The sequence below is a fragment of the Pristiophorus japonicus genome, chromosome 13 (genome assembly GCF_044704955.1).
Source record: "Pristiophorus japonicus isolate sPriJap1 chromosome 13, sPriJap1.hap1, whole genome shotgun sequence".
Classification (NCBI taxonomy): domain Eukaryota; kingdom Metazoa; phylum Chordata; class Chondrichthyes; family Pristiophoridae; genus Pristiophorus; species Pristiophorus japonicus.
The window spans coordinates 92,155,526-92,166,260 of record NC_091989.1 but is presented as its reverse complement, the minus strand read 5'-3'; the positions used below and the strand labels follow the sequence as shown (position 1 = coordinate 92,166,260).

The 10,735-nt window shown below is 48.1% G+C and overlaps 1 pseudogene; it reads right to left on the bottom strand.

Moving 5' to 3' along the window:
* Positions 1-8,030: 8,030 nt before the first annotated feature.
* LOC139279182 (U2 spliceosomal RNA) lies at positions 8,031-8,263 on the bottom strand (annotated as a pseudogene).
* Positions 8,264-10,735: the final 2,472 nt, after the last annotated feature.

Genomic DNA, 10,735 nt, shown 5'->3' with positions numbered 1-10,735 from the left:
TTGTGTCCCGTTCGTGCCTCCGGGGGTACTAACGGGATGTAAGGCAGTTTTCGTCCAAGGAAGCGGGGGGGGTGAGGGGGGGAAGGGGGGGGGGGTGAGGGGGGAAGGGGGGGGGGTGAGGGGGGGAAGGGGGGGTGCTCCGCCTCCCAGGAAATTTCACCCACGATTTGGGAGGTGCTATCCCAGCAGTGCCGCGCAACCGGCGATGACCCCTCACCGTCCGGCACCAACCCCTTAATGCACTGCGGGGGAAATTGAATGGACAGGATAGAATCTGTGATAGGGTGGGTGATCTGTGGATGGAATGGGTTTGATGAGCTGATTGGCCTTTTCTCATTAAACACTGTCACAAGGCTGCAAAATCAACATAGTAAAGTGCTCAAAGAATCGCTGGAGGGGATACTACTGGTATTTGTCATGTATGTACTTTTGGGATCACTAGCCACTAGATGGCGTCACTGTTGGAGGCCATTGGGCTGCATGCACATGTGTGCAGCCCCAGTATAAAAGACCAGCAATTTTGTATATTAGTCACTTTGGGCCTTAATAAAACAGAGCCAATGTCATACCTCTTGGAGTTAAACAGTGCTCAGTCTAACAGTTATTGCATACACATTTGACGATGAGGCAACAAGAACCTCTGCATGCAAAAATGAGCACAATTGGATTGTTGAAGCGATTTGTGGAGGGAGAAGATTGGGCAGACTTTGTGAGCCGTTTGAGCCAGTTCTTTGTGGCCAACAAAATGGAGGAGGTCGGCAACGCAGATCGGCGCTGGGCGGTGATCCTCATGGTTTGCGGTCCAAAAATTTATGGTCTGATAAAGAATCTACTCCTGCCTGTGAGTCCAACAGAAGAATTGTGTACACTGGTACAGGACCACCTTAAGCCAGATGAGGGCATCATCATCTCGAGATACAGATTTTATACACTCGCTCAGAGGGCCAGAATGCGGCGCAATTCTTTGCCGACCTGAAACGTCTAGCAGGACCGTGTGAGTTCGGGGCTGTGTTGGCAGACATGCTGCGGGATTTCTTTGTAATCGGCATCAACCACGAGGTGATCCTGCGTAAATTACTGGCGGTGGAGACGTTGGACTTGAACAGGGCCATCACGTTCACTCAGTCATGCATGACGACGGATAGAAGTCTAAAGCAGATACGAGTGAAAAATCAAAACTCACCAATTACTGTAATTATGATTGATTCGGTGTTGGGCAGAGCGGCACATGGCAGGGCCTACCCGACTGCGTACGTGAAACCTGTGGCTGCCCAAAGTCCGCCAGCGGGAATGCATTCGATTTCTCCGTGTTGGCGTTGTGGGGGAAATCACCGGCACCAGCAGTGCCGACCTAAGCAATATAGTTGTAAAAGCTGTCTGAGAGTGGGGCATCTCCAGCGCAAGTGTCCGCAGATGAGCAAGCGTGCTGCGACACACCACGTGGAGGATGATGGTTAGACTAGCACAGATCCTGATACGCAATCCAAGGTACCAGAGGAGGAAGTGTATGGACTGTACTCGTTCCTAACTAAGAACAAATCAATAATGATCAATGTGAAATTTAATGTGGTGCCAGTATCGATGGAACTGGACATGGGGGCAATTCAATCGAAGGCATTCGACAAGCTGTGGGACATTAAGGCTATGAGGCCCAGGCTGAGTCCAGTCAATGTCAAGTTGCGCACGTACACCAAAGAACTCATACCAGTGATTGGCAGTGCCATAATTAAAGTGTCGTATGACGTTGCCATTCACGAATTACCTTTATGGATTGTCCCAGGCAATGGCCCAACGCTGTTCGGCAGGAACTGGCTTGAAAACATCAGATGCAATTGGAACGACATCAAGACGTTGTTGGAGAAAGATATATGTGCCCAAATACTAAGCAAGTTCCCCTCAATGTTCGAAACAGGCATCAGCAACTTCACGGGAGCCAAGGTGCAGATCCACATGGACTCGAATGCAAGACCCATCTATCATAAAGCTTAGGCAGTTCTGTATATGATGAGGGAGAAGGTCAAAATCGAACTGGACAGACTCCAGTGTGAAGGGATCATATCACCGGTTGAATTTAATGACTGGGCCAGCCCCATTGTTCCTGTGCTGAAAAGTGACGACACAGTCAGAATCTGGAGACTACAAGGCTACGATTAACAGGGTTTCGAAACAGGATCAGTACCCATTACCGAAGGCTGATGACTTATTTGCAACGCTAGCCGGGGTAAGTCGTTCACCAAACTGGACAACGTCGGCCTACACGACACAGTTGCTGGTCGAGACGTCGAAGAGACTTGCGTGCATTAACACGCATAAAGGACTGTTTATTTACCACAGGTGCCCTTTCAGAATTTGCTCGGCTGCAGCAATATTCCAGAGGAACATGGAGAGACTACTGAAGTCCGTTCCCAGAACCGTCGTGTTCCAAGATGACATCCTGATCATAGGTCGTGACTCCGAGGAACATCTGAACAACCTGGAAGAGGTTCTACATCGTCTGGACAAAGCGGGACTCAGACTGAGACGCTCGAAGTGCATCTTCATGGCACCAGACGTCGAATTTCTGGGGAGGAAAATTGCTGCTGATGGCAACAGGCCCATGGACCCAAAAACCAAGGCCATCAAGAATGCACCCAAGCCGCAGAATGTGACGGAGCTGTGTTCGTTCCTGGGTCTACTCAACTACTTTGGTACTTCCTACCTAAATTGAGCACCTTATTAGAACCACTGCACATGCTGCTAAGAAAAGGCGACAATGGTTGTGGGGTGCGTCTCAAGATAGAGCTTTTGAGAAAGCCACTAATCTGCTTTGCTCTAACAAGCTGCTGATACATTATGACCAATGTAAACGTTTCGTATTGGCCTGTGATGCTTTGTCATATGGAATTAGTTGCGTACTCCAACAAGCTAATGAGTCGGGTAATCTTCAAAAAGTTTGTCTAAAGCGGAAAGCCTACAGCATGGTAGAAAAAGAAGCACTAGCCTGTGTGTATGGGGTTAAAAAGATGCAAATGTACCTGTTTGGTCTTCGGTTTGAACTGGAGACAGATCACAAGCCGCTCATTTCACTGTTCTCTGAAAACAAAAGTATCAATACCAATGCTTCATCCTGCATCCAGAGGTGGGCGCTGACATTATACGCTTATGATTATGTCATTTGCCATAGACCTGGCACCAAGAATTGTGCCGATGCTTTGAGCCGTCTGCCGTTGCCCACGCCGGAGGTGGAAACGCCACAACCAGCAGACCTATTGTTAGTTATGGATGCTTTTGAGAGTGAAGGAACCCCTGTCACGGCTCAACAAGTTAACACCTGGACCAGCCAGGACCCAATTTTATCGGTGGTGAAGAGTTACATCCTCAAAGGTGATTGGTCTGCCATACCCAAGCAAATGTGCAAGGAGACCAAACCTTACATTCGTCGCAAAGACGAACTGTCTATTCAGTCAGATTATATACTGTGGGCAATCGTGTTGTTATGCCCAAGAAAGGGAGCGACATAGCACACATCCCGGCATTGTAATGATGAAAGCCATCACCAGGTCTCATGTATGGTGGCCGGGAATTGACTCTGAGCTGGAATCATGTGTGCATCAGTGCAACACTTGCATGCAGCTCAACAAAGCACCAGCGGAATCGCCGCTTAGTCTGTGGTCGTGGTCGTGGCCGTCTAAACCATGGTCCAGGATCCACATAGACTTTGCAGGTCCCTTCCTGGGGAAGATGTTCTTAGTTATGGTGGATGCATATTCGAAGTGGATAGAGTGTATAATCATGTCATCCAGCACATCCACAGCTACCATTGAGAATCTCAGTGTCATATTCGCGACACATGGTCTGCCTGACATCGTTGTTAGCGACAACGGATCGTGCTTCACCAGTCAGAAGTTTCAAGAGTTCATGAAACTCAATGGTATCAACATGTATGGTCAGCACCATTCAAACCTGCATCCATGTCATGCATACTGCTTAGTTACAGGACAAAACCACACACGCTTACTGGGGTCTCGCCTGCTGAACTAATGATGAAGAGAGGTCTTAAGACCAAGCTATCTCTTGTACACCCTGACTTGAATAATCATGTTGACGATAGAAGACAAAGTCAGCAAGGGTATCATGACCGCGCTGCTGTGTCACGCGATATTTCTGTAAATGATCCTGTATATGTTCTGAATTATGGTCAGTGTCCTAAGTGGATCGCTGGTACTGTCATGGCCAAGGAGGGCAACAGAGTATTTATTGTCAAGCTCAAAAATGGGCAAACATGCAGGAAACATATGGATCAGACAAAGCTGCGGCACACAAATGAACCGGAGCAGTCGGGGGAAGAGACAATCGACGACCAGCTAACCGAACCCCAGTCATCAGAGGACTCAGTGGTCATCAGTGAATTGGGACTTTCAATCACTGATAGGTTCAATGAAAATAGACTTTCAATCCCTGACATGGCCATTGCCACTTCCACCAGGTCAGCCACCCAGCCACCAGTCACAACAGACTATGAACACTCACCCAAGGCTGGAATTGAACTGAGACGGTCAACCCGGGAGCGTAAAACACCGGACTGTCTCAATTTGTAAAATACTGTTAATATCTCAGAGGGGGGTATTGTCATGGATGTACTTTTAGGATCACTAGCCACTAGATGGCGTCACTGTTGGAGGCCATTGGGCTGCACGCACGTGTGCGCAGCCCAAGTATAAAAGGCTAGCCATTTTGTATATTAGTCACTTTGGGCCTTAATAAAGCAGAGCCAAGGTCATACCTCTTGGAGTTAAATAGTACTTAGTCTAACAGTTGTTGCATACACAACAGTATTTGAAAAAGTTTTAAGTACGTTTTATAGCTTTGAACTGCAGCCTAGGTATTAAAGACTGAAAGAAAGGTGATCTATTGAAAAGTATATGATTCTGAGGGGGCTTGACAGGGTAGATGCAGAGAGGATGTTTCCCCTCATGGGGGGAATCTAGAACTAGGGGGCATAGTTTCAGAATAAGGGGTCGCCCATTTAAAATGGAAGTGAGGAGTCATTTCTTCTCTGAGGGTCGTGAATCTTTGGAATTATTTGCCCCAGAGAGCTGTGGAGGCTGGGTCATTGAATATATCTAAGGTGGAGATAGGCAGATTTTTGAATGATAAGGGAGTCAAGGTTTAGAGGGAGCGGGCAGGGAAGTGGTATTGAGGCCAAGATCAGATCAACCATGATCTTATTGAATGGTGGAGCAGGCTCGAGGGACCGAATGGCCTACTCCTGCTCCTATTTTTTATGCTCTTGTGTTCTTAATCTGCAGGAAGCAGATTAGTTAGCCTCCACAGATATCTTTCTACTGCCATTAGAAAATTACTATCCACATGAATTATTCAGCAGGAATTAGAAACATAGAAACATAGAAACATAGAAAATAGGTGCAGGAGCAGGCCATTCAGCCCTTCTAGCCTGCACCGCCATTCAATGAGTTCATGGCTGAACATGAAACTTCAGTACCCCCTTCCTGCTTTCTCGCCATACCCCTTGATCCCCCGAGTAGTAAGGACTTCATCTAACTCCCTTTTGAATATATTTAGTGAATTGGCCTCAACTACTTTCTGTGATAGAGAATTCCACAGGTTCACCACTCTCTGGGTGAAGAAGTTTCTCCTCATCTCGGTCCTAAATGGCTTACCCCTTATCCTTAGACTGTGACCCCTGGTTCTGGACTTCGCCAACATCGGGAACATTCTTCCTGCATCTAACCTGTCTAAACCCGTCAGAATTTTAAACGTTTCTATGAGGTCCCCTCTCATTCTTCTGAACTCCAGTGAATACAAGCCCAGTTGATACAGTCTTTCTTGATAGGTCAGTCCCACCATCCCGGGAATCAGTCTGGTGAATCTTTGCTGCATTCCCTCAATAGCAAGAATGTCCTTCCTCAAGTTAGGAGACCAAAACTGTACACAATACTCCAGGTGTGGCCTCACCAAGGCCCTGTACAACTGTAGCAACACCTCCCTGCCCCTGTACTCAAATTCCCTCGCTATGAAGGCCAACATGCCATTTGCTTTCTTAACGGCCTGCTGTACCTGCATGCCAACCTTCAATGACTGATGTACCATGACACCCAAGTCTCGTTGTACCTTCCCTTTTCCTAATCTGTCACCATTCAGAAAATAGTCTGTCTCTCTGTTTTTACCACCAAAGTGGATAACCTCACATTTATCCACATTATACTTCATCTGCCATGCATTTGCCCACTCACCTAACCTATCCAAGTCACTCTGCAGCCTCACAGCATCCTCCTCGCAGCTCACACTGCCACCCAACTTAGTGTCATCCGCAAATTTGGAGATACTACATTTAATCCCCTCGTCTAAATCATTAATGTACAATGTAAACAGCTGGGGCCCCAGCACAGAACCTTGCGGTACCCCACTAGTCACTGCCTGCCATTCTGAAAAGTACCCATTTACTCCTACTCTTTGCTTCCTGTCTGACAACCAGTTCTCAATCCACGTCAGCACACTACCCCCAATCCCATGTGCTTTAACTTTGCACATTAATCTCTTGTGTGGGACCTTGTCGAAAGCCTTCTGAAAGTCCAAATATACCACATCAACTGGTTCTCCTTTGTCCACTTTACTGGAAACATCCTCAAAAAATTCCAGAAGATTTGTCAAGCATGATTTCCCTTTCACAAATCCATGCTGACTTGGACCTATCATGTCACCATTTTCCAAATGCGCTGCTATGACATCCTTAATAATTGATTCCATCATTTTACCCACTACCGATGTCAGGCTGACCGGTCTATAATTCCCTGTTTTCTCTCTCCCTCCTTTTTTAAAAAGTGGGGTTACATTGGCTACCCTCCACTCCATAGGAACTGATCCAGAGTCAATGGAATGTTGGAAAATGACTGTCAATGCATCCACTATTTCCAAGGTCACCTCCTTAAGTACTCTGGGATGCAGTCCATCAGGCCCTGGGGATTTATCGGCCTTCAATCCCATCAATTTCCCCAACACAATTTCCCGACTATTAAAGATTTCCCTCAGTTCCTCCTCCTTACTAGACCCTCTGACCACTTTTATATCCAGAAGGTTGTTTGTGTCCGACTTAGTGAATACTGAACCAAAGTACTTGTTCAATTGGTCCGCCATTTCTTTGTTCCCCGTTATGACTTCCCCTGATTCTGACTGCAGGGGACCTACGTTTGTCCCCCTCCCAGCCTTGTCCCTCAGTCCCCCTCCCAGCCTTGTCCCTCAGTCCCCCTCCCAGCCTTGTCCCTCAGTCCCCCTCCCAGCCTTGTCCCTCAGTCCCCCTCCCAGCCTTGTCCCTCAATCTCCCTCCCAGCCTTGTCCCTCAGTCCTCCTCTCAGCTCTGCCCCTCAGTCCCCTCCCAGCCCTGCCCATCAGTCCCCCCCTCAGCTCTGCCCCTCAGCCCCCTCTCAGCCCTGCCCCTCCGTGCGGCTTCCAGCCTTGCCAAGCAGTGCTTTATAAAGTCTCCGCATATCCTCTGTGGACTCATCCACTATGCAAGCTACTTAGTATTAAATAATTAACAGCTGCTTTAGGACCATTAAAACTATAAATAGGTACCTATTTCAATACATATATATAATATTTATATATTTAATAGCAGGTAGAATTGCATATTTGTAGAAGCTCAAAAGTCTTCACGAATGAAAGATAAAAGTTGACACAATTACAGATTCTCAGTTGCATGCAGGACAGTGCCAGCTGGTTTTATATATAGGGTGAGTGCTGGGGAGAACAGTTATTGCTGGAGGTATGGGCTGGATGATAACACAAACCATGGGACTATCCAAGGTTGAGAAAGTAATGGGATGGAGAAGCCTGTATTAAAAGAAAATCTGCAGACATGAGTTTATTGCAATCTTGGCTTGTGGGCGTCGCTGGCAAGTCCAGCATTTATTTTTTTTTTTATAAATTCGTAGCCAATCGTTTCCAATTCTTTGTCAAGTCACAAACGCCAGAGGTCACCCTGCACCAGTCAAGGATCACTCTGCGCCAATGCTCTTAGCCAAAAGGCCTAGAGCCACTGCACCGTTCCTGGAAGTACTGCAATACCAGGTTCGTGCCATGGAGGTGGATGGGTCAGGTCCCCCACACACCTCCGTGGAGGTGGATGGGGTCAAGCTATCCCACCCACCTCCTGTTTACAAAAAATGTAAGCATATACCTTCCTGACCAGGGAGAAACCACCCGGAGGTCATGGTGGCTGGTCAGGTTAGTTATGCAGATCTTAGCCAAAAGGCCGAGAAGCAAGTCCAGCATTTATTGCCCATCCTTAATTGCCCTTGAGAAGTTGGTGCTGAACCACTTTTTTGAACCGCTGCAGTCCGTGTGGTGAAGGTGCTCCCACAGTGCTGTTAGGGAGGGAGTTCCAGGATTTTGACCCTGCAACGATAAAGGAACGGCGATATATTTCCAAGTCAGTATAACTTGGAGGGGAACGTGGAGGTGATAGTGTTCCCATGCGCCTGCTGCCCTTATCCTTCTCGGTGGTAGAGGTCGCGGATTTGGGAGGTGCTGCCGAAGAAGCCTTGGTGAGTTGCTGCAGTGCATTTTGTAGACAATGAGTGAGCAAGGCAATGCAAGGGACCCTGTGCCAATGTGGGTACCCAAACTTTATTTTTTTTATCCTCTCAAGTGGACAGTTCATGTGTGAGCGTAGACAGTGAGAGTCGGTGGGATATTGAAATATGGAGAGGAGTCAATATCACAATCAATCTTGACTCCATCCTCATCTCATGTCCACACACAAACACGATCCAGCAGGTCCAGCACTGGACCGAAATCAGAGGTGGGAACTGTAGTATATGCAAGCACTCTAATAACGACTCCACGAGGTAAGGGTATCGTACATGAACAGTCGTGACCTTAGTCCTTTATTGCAGCTCCAAGAGTGAGGACAACAAGAGCTGTATACTTTTATACTTGGTTACCTGGTGACCCATAGGTCTCCAGCAGTAGCACCCTCTGGTGGTACAGGTATAGTGTATACAGGGTGAAGGTACATTCAGTGGTCTAGTGTTACAGTAAATACATTAACATCCATACATCCCCCCAAGCCTTTCCCAAGTCCTTGTTGCTATGACATGGGGAGGTGATCAGTAATGGACAGTGGGAGGTTGTGATGAGAGTTGTGTGGGTGCCGGGTGTGATCCATGTGTTCATGGCTGCACACATCCATTTCCCACCCCACCCCTCCCCCCCATACGTAAACCATGTGGGTGTCACTGTTGGAGGATTCCGCAGTGGTGGAGCAAGTACATGTTGTTATGGGTAAGGTAAATACATTGTAGAATGGGTAGATGGTGGTGTTTAGTGGTGGGCAGGGCCACAGGGTGGTGTGGCCTCCTTGTCCTCCACTGGTGGTGGAAGTCTGATCATCCCAGATTCTGCCAGGAAAGCTGGAGGGTACTGGCCTCTTGCTCCCTGTGATGGCCCTGGTGCCTGGGGTAGGGGGGGGGGGTGGCGTAGGGCCAGTGGTGGTGGTCCCTTTGCTGCCCATTGACCACTGTCCCTTCAGTGGGTATGCTCCCACTGGGTGTGTGTGAACCCTTCCTGGGGCATCACATTGGTCCCAGAAGCGCAGGCTACATGATCAGGTAGCCCGCTGGATCTGGGTGTTTCCAACGGGAGGTTCTCTTTGGCATTGTCAGTATACATGTAGAACCCGGTATCATTTCTCATTCTATCATTAACATACATGATATATTGGCTCCGATCGCAACTAGCTACTTCGACATTGTTATACTTCTTTACACTTTCACATGTTACTTACAACGCTTTCTTGTGTGCTATCAGTATCTCGGTACAAAGTTACATTTGGATACCTGCCATTGTTGGTTACATTTGTCACGTTAGCATTATTGGCATCACTGTTCAACAGTACATTTATATACCTGCATTCATTAATTACACTTTTATCTTTAATATCACCAGCATCGCTGTGCCAAGAGTGGAACTGTCCCTTTAATTGTTCTGGGTTGTGGTCTCCTTTAAGAGGGCCTTGCAATCTTTACCCCAATCCGGTTCACCGCTCGGTGACACGTGTTGCTCCGTCAACGCTGCCCCTCGTGGTCTGGTTGCGGCCATATTGATTCCAGGTGCGTCGTCTCGTGGTGCGGGCGCCATCTTCTTTCTCTCCACGAGGTAGGCTGCGGTGATCCTTTTCTCCCCAGGTTCTGCCACGGACGTCGGGAATCTACCTTCTGCGCGGATCTTCTTCCCTCAAAGTCCTGCCACTGGAGCCCAGAAGGCGAAGTCTGGTCGTTCAGGTCGATCATCTCGCCGTTGAGTTGTGCAGTCTGAATCGTCGCCACGCAGTCGAGTCGGACGTTCAGATTTTCAGGTGCTGCGATGGATCCAAGTTTGGGGTCACGTAGGATGTCGATCGCCGGGGCTCGGAAGCCTTCATCGCTCTGACAGATTTGGACTTGCTTCATCCATCTTCTTCCCAGCAGCGTTGGACCATCATCGGCAACGATCCACAGGGGAAGCTTGTGTATTGCACCGCCATGGGATATCTGGACCTCCATGCTGCCAACGACTGGGATGGTGCCCTTTGTGTAGGTGAGCAGCTTTGCCTGGATTGGGGACATTTTGTTTCTGTTTTGCGGGTTTGTCCCAGAGTTTCTCAAAGGCCAGCTGATTCATCAACGACTGGCTCGCCCCTGTGTCGATCTCCATCAAGACTGGAACCCCGTTGATTTCTACTTCCATTGTCCACGGG